This window comes from Bactrocera latifrons, unplaced genomic scaffold (genome assembly GCF_001853355.1).
Source record: "Bactrocera latifrons isolate USDA-ARS-PBARC rearing strain unplaced genomic scaffold, ASM185335v1 scaffold_210, whole genome shotgun sequence".
Lineage (NCBI taxonomy): Eukaryota > Metazoa > Arthropoda > Insecta > Diptera > Tephritidae > Bactrocera > Bactrocera latifrons.
Genome location: NW_017535631.1, coordinates 517196 through 526163, shown reverse-complemented (window position 1 = coordinate 526163; position 8968 = coordinate 517196).

Sequence of the window (8968 nt, the reverse complement as noted above, 5' to 3'; positions counted from 1 at the left end):
TTATCTTCTGCCACTACTTTCGACTAAACGCTTTGTTGAAAAGTAAAAAAAAAAGTGGCAACTCCAAAATAAAAAATGTATGCGTATATGCATTTCAAAATTTTAGTTTTTCTTCTTACATGTACTGGAAATACTTGTAATTTATAAAAAAAAAAATTTTGAAAACTGGCAACGCCAAAAATGCCAAATTTTAAATTTTTGCAGCCAACACTTTTTAACAAACGCTTTTAAAAATAATAACAGTATAAAAGTGGCAACCCAACCAAATRTATGCGTCTACGGATTCTAAAATTTTCTTTTCTCTTCCTAAATGTAAATATTTACAATTAACTTCTTTTCTGCACATTTCACCGACTTTCTTCAGCCTCATATACCCATGTCTGCATTTCTTAACTTTGATGTCATAATTCGTTACGCCTCAATGCATTGAAACTATTATTTTCAGTAAACAATCCAATATGCCTTAGTACATCCCATCTAGTTAAAACCATGTATGTATGTATATTTAGTCATAAGGCTTGCTAGCATACACATATACACATAGTACTTACATTCGTCCTCGTACAATCCATATTGCCCTAATATTGCAAATGTCATTTCAATCCATTGTCAATGTGAATTTATATTTATTTACACAGTTGGACTAATTCAAAGGGTTGTAAACCAAATTGTCATAATGACAAACTAGACAGTTGGATTAGACACATACATATGTACATATGTACAGAGGTATCCACAGAATATGTAAGTACAGTCGAAGCTCGTAGTTTTGAACTTTTCAACTAAAAAACTTTTGAATAAAAATATGTAATAGATTTTTTTCGAAAAGAGTCGTGCTGTAAAACGTGTTAACTTATTGGACCTAAGAGCTATAGAGGTTTAAAGTCACATGCTGTTGAACTGAGTTAAAGATATTATGTGAGAACAATGAAAATTTAACTCACAATTTTTTACCACCCACTAAATCAAGAGCCAACCCCGCCTATTACTCTAGTTCAGCAACGAATAAGTGTTAAAGGTGAACATTATCTAGTAGTTAATAGTAGAGAGCGAATGAGCCAAAAATGGTTTAAACGATTTCAAAGTGGTGATTTTGACTTGAAAGACGAAGATCATACACGACCGATGTGCTCCTGCATCAACTGCCCATGGAAAAGTAGCAAAGTTAGATTTCAATAGTGACTTTCGGCTAAAGATTTTCTCTAGACGTGAATATAGGTTAGGATAGGTTAGGTTAGATGGCTGATCAGAGATCATCTATATTTGCTGAAGTTGCAAGCTAGAAGAGAATACGGAAACGGTTGTACAGTTTCTCTGTGAACGCTCAGTTCTATCACAAAGCCGACACAAAAAATTTGGAACGCTTCGGACACCAAAACTTGAATGGTTCTCTACAAATAGCCTAACGTGCTGTTCAAAAATGAGTGTAAATAATGAAGAAATTCGCTATATTTTGAAGTTTACAGAGACGATGCTGTATCAGTTCGTGTAGCCTAACAATGGTTCGCTAGCTTCCGTTCTGTATATTTCGATGTGAAAGATGAACCCCGCTCTGGTCGATCTGTCGTTGGAAAATTCGATGAAATTAAGAAACTTCACATTCATCATCAAACGGTTTTGAACCATTTAAAGAAGGCTGGCTACAAAAAGACGCTCCTTCAGGACAACGCTAGACCACGTACATCTTTGATGACCAGGCAAAAACTGGGAGTTTTGATGCTTCCAACATATAGCCTTGACCTTTCACCATCGGACTACCATTTGTTTCGGTTAATGCAGAACTCTCTTAATAGAGTAAAGTTGGCTTCAAGAGAAGCCTGTGAAAATTACTTGTCGCAGTTTTTCGCCGAGAAACCAGAAAAGTTTTCCATTGAAGGAATAATGTAGAATGGTACATATTTTGTACATTAAAGTACAAAAATATAAGTTGAAGTATGTTTAGAAATACGAAAAGACTTTTTCGACTACCATATTATAGTTTTCGATGGGCAATACTTTCAGTGTAGCTACTGTACCGATTATTCTTAAAAGAACGTACAAATTTTGAAAATCGACACGAATATAATTCTATGTAGAGCCAATAATGTATTTAAGTTTTCAAAAAATACATAAAAATTTGATTTTGTTCACTTATTCGATGGAAYACTGTATTTGCCATCACCAGTACTCAACTTATTCTATATAGAATGACAATGTACTCGGACTTTCATGCTATGAAGCAAATTGAAGCTTACACTCCCCCTTCCTGTCATTTGTTGCACATTGCTCTGCTCATCAATGTACAGTTASTTTGACGCAAGCAAGCGGCTTCGTTCGTTACTCACACACACACACACACACTCAAATACACATATGTATGTATGCTATGGGACATACCCATAAATAAAACAATTGCATATATGTAATATTAATTCGCACACATACACATGTACATATATTTATATACATGCAGACAATTGTGTCCATACAAATATAAGCAGTTTTGGTTGCAACATGCGCATTCTATTATAACTGTATAGACATTTGACATTGTTATTGCATAAATGCATAATCTGCATATGCAACAGCGACACATACGCATACATACATAAATGTCTACACACACACATGCACTTAACTGCATTTGCTTGCATTTCGCATTCATGCTACAATTAGTTGCAAGTAATACTTGCTTGTTACTTTCTTGGCTTAGCAATTTCACTATTTGTATTATATAAATACACAGTCATATGAGTAAGCATAATTGAATAGGTGTATGTGTTGCCACATGTATATATGTAAGTATGTGTGTGTGCGTGTGCGTGTTTCATTTGCATTTGATATCATAAATTTAAGTAAATTGATGCATTTTCTTGCAAATTTGAAGATGTTGACACAGAGGCTGGACCAACAAAATTGAGCCGAAAGCACACGCTCGCACAATATTGATTGTTGTTGTTGTCGCACGTTACATTGTAAGCTGTCTGATTGCAATATTATATGCATGCAACAGCATTGTTGTGTTTGTTATTGCAACAAAACATAATATTATTGCACTTAGAATTACAAATACAAATACACAAACTGTAACTAACGCACACATACAAATATAACTATGTTCCATACACATACATACATACATTGTTGTATTGTCCGTGCATTTAGTTGACATCACAGTTGTTTGCTGACAAATAATTTTGTAGTTGTTGTTATGTGCCTGGCCTTTTGCGCACATATTTGCATTAATCAGTCAAGCGAATGTGCATAAATTTGGCAAATTAGTGAAAAGCGAATTTCTACATACATATGTACATACGACCAAATAGATACATATTTGTATATTTATGCAGATATACATTTACAAAGGTAGGCTATTATTTACCGCTATAGGAAGTACCACAACTTTCTGGTTCAACCTAGGCAAATAAAATTATTAAGCTGCTACGTCTCAGATGGTCCATCCATTAAGTATAATTTTCGATGACTGCTTCGACCATTTCGACTTGTAGTTGGCGAATGTCACGCGTGATGTTTTGTTCTAAGGCCTGAATCGAGGATCGGGATTTCGTCAAATATTCGGTTATCATGGCGCGATAATGGTCACCATTGACGCTGACGTTCAAACCACACCAAACCGTGTTTTTTTTCTGGATAAAATGGCAGCTCTTGAAATTCTTCAGATCTCAAATGCAGCAATTCTACTTGCTTACATACCCTTGGAACCAGAAATCTTCAAATCAGTCTTTGTGAACACTCTAAGCACGCCTGCTATATTTTCTTCACTGCATGCTGGCCGTGGTCTATTCAATCGAGTAATGCTTTGAGGGAGAAACTGTCCTCGAGCGTGAGGAAACAAACAACCAGGGATAATCCATCGGCCAGCATTCAATATGCATAGACATTGGTTCAAAGTTATTGCACATCCGAAACGACGCCAGTACTGGATTCCCCCAGCGGTTTGGTGAAACAAAAGCCTGATGAAATTTATCACCTCAGTAGATAAGAGTGAGAACTTACCGAAATGATTGTCAGGCTATTGCTTTACTCATCTATTGCTTTTCTCATCTCCGCCTTGTTAAAACCCTGACAGGGCTTCAAATACGTTCAACGCACGTTGGCATAAATTGTCAGTGGATATGAGCTGCTTCTTAGTTCCCGAACTTGGCGCTCACCAAAACAAAGCTGAAGAAAAGATAGTCTTGAGGCAAACAATAGGATCCGCAAAGCAAACAAAACCGAGGTGCACTCTAGCTGCCATTACAGAAAAATTTTCGGGCTACTCAGAATTCACCGAAAGAACGTCATATTACCAAACTAAGACAGACAGAAGTTTTCGTAAAAAAGTGCAAAAGTATCGTACCATTAATGAAGATGGTGTTGGCAAAACAGAAGAATGTGAGTATGGATGTTAAGAATGGAACACCATAACAACAGACAAATTCATTGACGTAATCAATAGTTAGCGTAGAAATTTTCTTATCGTAGAAAAAGAACCAAGGATCTTGAAGTACACGTCCCAAAACCAATAACCTCGAAAAGACATGCGACAAGGTCTGTTAGCAGTCTTGAGATAGTGGGGTATCCAAACAGAAAGGACGGACAATAGTAAAGAAATCTGCCTAAAATAAAGAAAAAGGATCATTCATATGGAGGAAATCACTCAAAATTATAAACGAGGAACTCTATCAAACACCGCGACAAGCGTGGAAGAAGCTCTTTCAAAGTATTTGAAAAGATGCAGAGAACAGYAACGCTAACGGAATGTATACGAATTCGAAGTTCTAGTGATAAATGGCGTCACTACCGTCAACCGTGGTTATGAAGAACGGAATAGAATAGACACTTCTACTCAAGACAACTAGCGGGAAAGCAAATATTTAAACTCTGGCAAGTTTGTGGACAAGGGAGAGCAATGAAAGATAGACTGCCAAACAAATCGAAGATATCAAAAGGTCATACAATAAGAAACACGACGTAATCAATTACTACTTAACACATATGAATTTCCGAAAATACATGTACAATATGGAAGAAGAAAAAAGTACTGTGCGTATTTGAGAAGATGAACCTCTAGACGACGCAAACCATACATTTTTTTAAATGCAACCGATGAAAAAAAGTCACGGAGAACATTAGAAAATGAACTTGATAACTCATTACTGAAGATATGGTTGAAAAAAAAGATAACCAGCAATGAAAATTAGATTACCTTGCCCTGAAGTAATGATATATARAAGAGGAGTGTTTTAATGGGTACAAAACTAACGTATGCCGATCCCTATATAGTGCGAAGGCATATTAAACCCTGTTTAATAAAAAACAGAAGAAAGCAAAAACTTTATCAAAATTAAATACGAAAATAATATTTTTAAAATTTCGACAATATTTCACAGCTATCAGGCCTAATTAGCGAAAGTATGAATAAATAAAAATCTCATAGGGGTCAAAGTATTAAATCACGCTAATACAGCTAACCCTCTTGGTAGAGGGGTGGAGGAAAGGAAATCCGTGAAACCTTTCTTGAAATCAATTGTGTGTTTTGCTTGGCTGCGCTTATTCTGTTAACCTATGAGCTTAAATATTCTTTGACATGTTGCACATATACATGTATGTATGTATGTTATGTATACGTGCGCTTGGTATTATTTCCGTTTTCCGGTTGTCAGACAAATGCATTATTATACCCTTCATTATTTACATTTCACAAGAAATTGATACCATAAAGTCAAATGTTTGTGCCCATTGATTTCCTTCGAGAATTGTAAGGCACAATAAAGGCAAACATATGTACATACAAATAAACATTAACTTATACATACAAGCCTTTATTGTTAATAAAAGGACATGCAAATTTATAAATGAGGATTGATGTGTGTATACATATAGATATATATAAAGTGCATATATGTATATTTCCAAGTAAATGTGGAAGAAGTGAAAAAAAAATAATTTTGTTAAGCAAATCCTCATTACTGATGGATGTACATTCATACATATATACTATATTATATATATAATATTTATGGGGACATTCCAAATATAACGGATATAGAGTATCTGCTTTATGAAGTCGCCAAACCGAACTCTAGCTTCTCCTTCTTTGTCCATATACCGACGAGGGAGTTGTGAGTGGGAAGAAGTCGTTGAAGGAGGAAGGCAGTGAGTTTCTTTAAGGATGAGTCAAAGCTTGTGAAAGGGTAGATGTAGAGGTTTGCTATGAAGAGCTCTCTATCGGCTCCAGCTTCAGACTTCCTGGCTATTGGTGTGCTTTTTAAGGCGAGATGGTAGCCATTAAGGTAGCAGTAGAYTTTTGCTCCGGAGTGCAACCTCTTTCAGAAGAGCGGACATCCACTCAGATAGCATGGTGGGGATACTATCATTGAATTCATTAACAGTGCGTTCAGAGTTAATAAAGGAGTGCCTAACTTCGTTATTAATAGTAACGAGTCTCTTTGTGATGAGACTAGTATGGGTGACAGGCCACAGCACAATTGTAAAATTGTTGAGCTAGCAAGAAAGTTCATCATAGAACCGCTATTAGCAGAATGTGAGCTAGTTGGTACTTTCGTATCTATCCATCAGATAGTTGGGCTTATCGTTACATGGGATGTCTCAAAAGCCTTTAGCMCAATATCGGTCGCAAAAGATCTAGTGATATTTTCGCTTCAGTAAGAGTAGCCCATCTCAACTTGTAAAGGTTTTAACAGGCCATTTTGTCATTGGCACATGTGCTTTAAGGTTGGGGATCTTACCAGACGCCATCTGCAGAAGACGAGGTGGAAACAGCTCTACACTTCCTTTTTTACTGTCGCGTTTGTGAGCACATGGCTTAAACACTTGGGAGAGCATAACTTCAGACATCCCACCCAAATGGCGAGGATGGAAATTAAAGCCCTGTAGTCAAAGTGTGCTCTCTATAAATCAGCCACCTAACCTAACCTAACTAAAATTCACAATTTATTATTCATAAACTGGAATAGGTCTAAAAAACTTGAAGATTTCAAAATAATCCACCAAGGCTTTGGTGCCACTTTTCCTGAAATGTCCCTCCGCAAAATACATAATTGTAATCCCGCTTGTTGCTACTGATTACCAAGTGACAATGAATTGACCTTTTTGCTGTGACTGCTTTGTTGCTGTCATTTCCCTTCACTCCACTTCGTCTGAACTCGACTCTATTAATTTTGCCGAATGAATGGCAGACTGACTGGCGAATCGGTTGAACCGTTGCACTGTTTGTTGCTGTATTTAGTTACAATTTACGTAATGCGACATACAAAACAGATAAATTTGCAATTATGTACAGGCARAGGTGTGTAGTTGACCGCATGAATATTTACACAAAGCGACTTCCTTTTTATTTGCATTCAGAAAATTACATATTTTTGCATATTCGATATGCCGGGATTTTTATTTTAATATGGGGAAAGAGAGGAAAAAAAAAAAACAAACGACAACTAAATGACGTGCTATAAAGGTTAAAGGAAGAAACATTTTATTTCTAAATAGCTATAAAAACATAAAAATGCAAAATTAGAGTTGGTGATGGTGATACCGAAATTTTGGGATTCGTTACCGTGATATTCGGATTAATATTCCCATATTTAATGAAGTCTATTCAAACAATTGAGGTGGTTTTAAAGTTAAAATAGTGATCAGTGATGGTGATACCGAAATATCGGGATTTTGATACCATGAAATTAGTTTTCTGTAAATAAACTTGCAAATTAAATTTTTAATTTTTCCATCGTCTCTGTTTTTGCATTCACTAGTGATAATGATACCGAAATTTTGGAATTTTGATTCTGCGAAATTCGGGATTATTCAATGGCGTATAAGACATAAGATGGAGATTCGTGATATTGATACCGAATTTTCGGGATTTTGATAACATGAAATTCGGTATTATTCAACGTCATATTAAATGCTGTACATTCATACAGATAGTGTGGCGTAAAGCTTAATTAGGTTAACGGTTAGTGATGACGATACCGAAATACGCGATTTTGATTTCGGTATTGTTCAAACTCTTATTATAATATAAAGCTTACATTCGTCCATTTGAAGTGATTTAAAGGTTAACATAGATTAATGATAGTGATACCGAATTTTCGGGATTTAGATAACATGAAATTCGGTATTATTCAACGTCATATTAAATGCTGTACATTCACTTAGATGAAGTGTTTATCAAATGAAATAGTACTTATTGACAACGATACCGATATTTCGGGATTGTTATAACTCTAACGTTGAGACTAGACATAAATACATTTTTTTAATTTTATACTTTTTTTTATTAGTTTCTTAGTCTATAAGCAAAAATATTGTGCAAAACAAAAGGGAATAAAACGTTTCTCAAATCTCGGGACTCAAGCGACCATTTTATTATTCAAAAATAACGCAGTTTTGTTAGTAATGAAACCGAAATTATTCAAATCCCGAAGAATTAAATAAAATTAAACCAGAAGTATTTCAATTTAAAAATTAAAAAAGAAAGCGGTTTCGGTACCGATCCCGAATTTTCAATATTGCCGACTCAAGCAGTTTGTAATTTTTTTAATTGCATATATACTTTTCTGTTAATTTCTTTGTCAGTAAACGAAAATGAAGCGCAAAAAAAAGGCGAATAAAATATTTCTAAAATCTCTAAATTCGTAGCTTTGGAATTTAAAAAATCTCAAATTTATTAGTAATAAAACCGAAAATTTCCTGAGTTAAACTAAAAAAGAAATTAAACCAAAACTAGTCCAATCCCGAAAATTAAAAAAAAAATCGTGACTAGTCCCGACTTTTCGGGACTGCTTTAAAATAATAAAATCTCATCAGCTATAAATTATTTAAGCCTCTAGCCCCTATATACCAGCGCATATATCACATTAATCGTTATATTTGTAACTCATCACTAATAAAGAACACCGCCACGGCCCTGAGAGTTCGCACAACAAACCACTTCATATACTATACACGCGCTTCATCTCTATGCTAT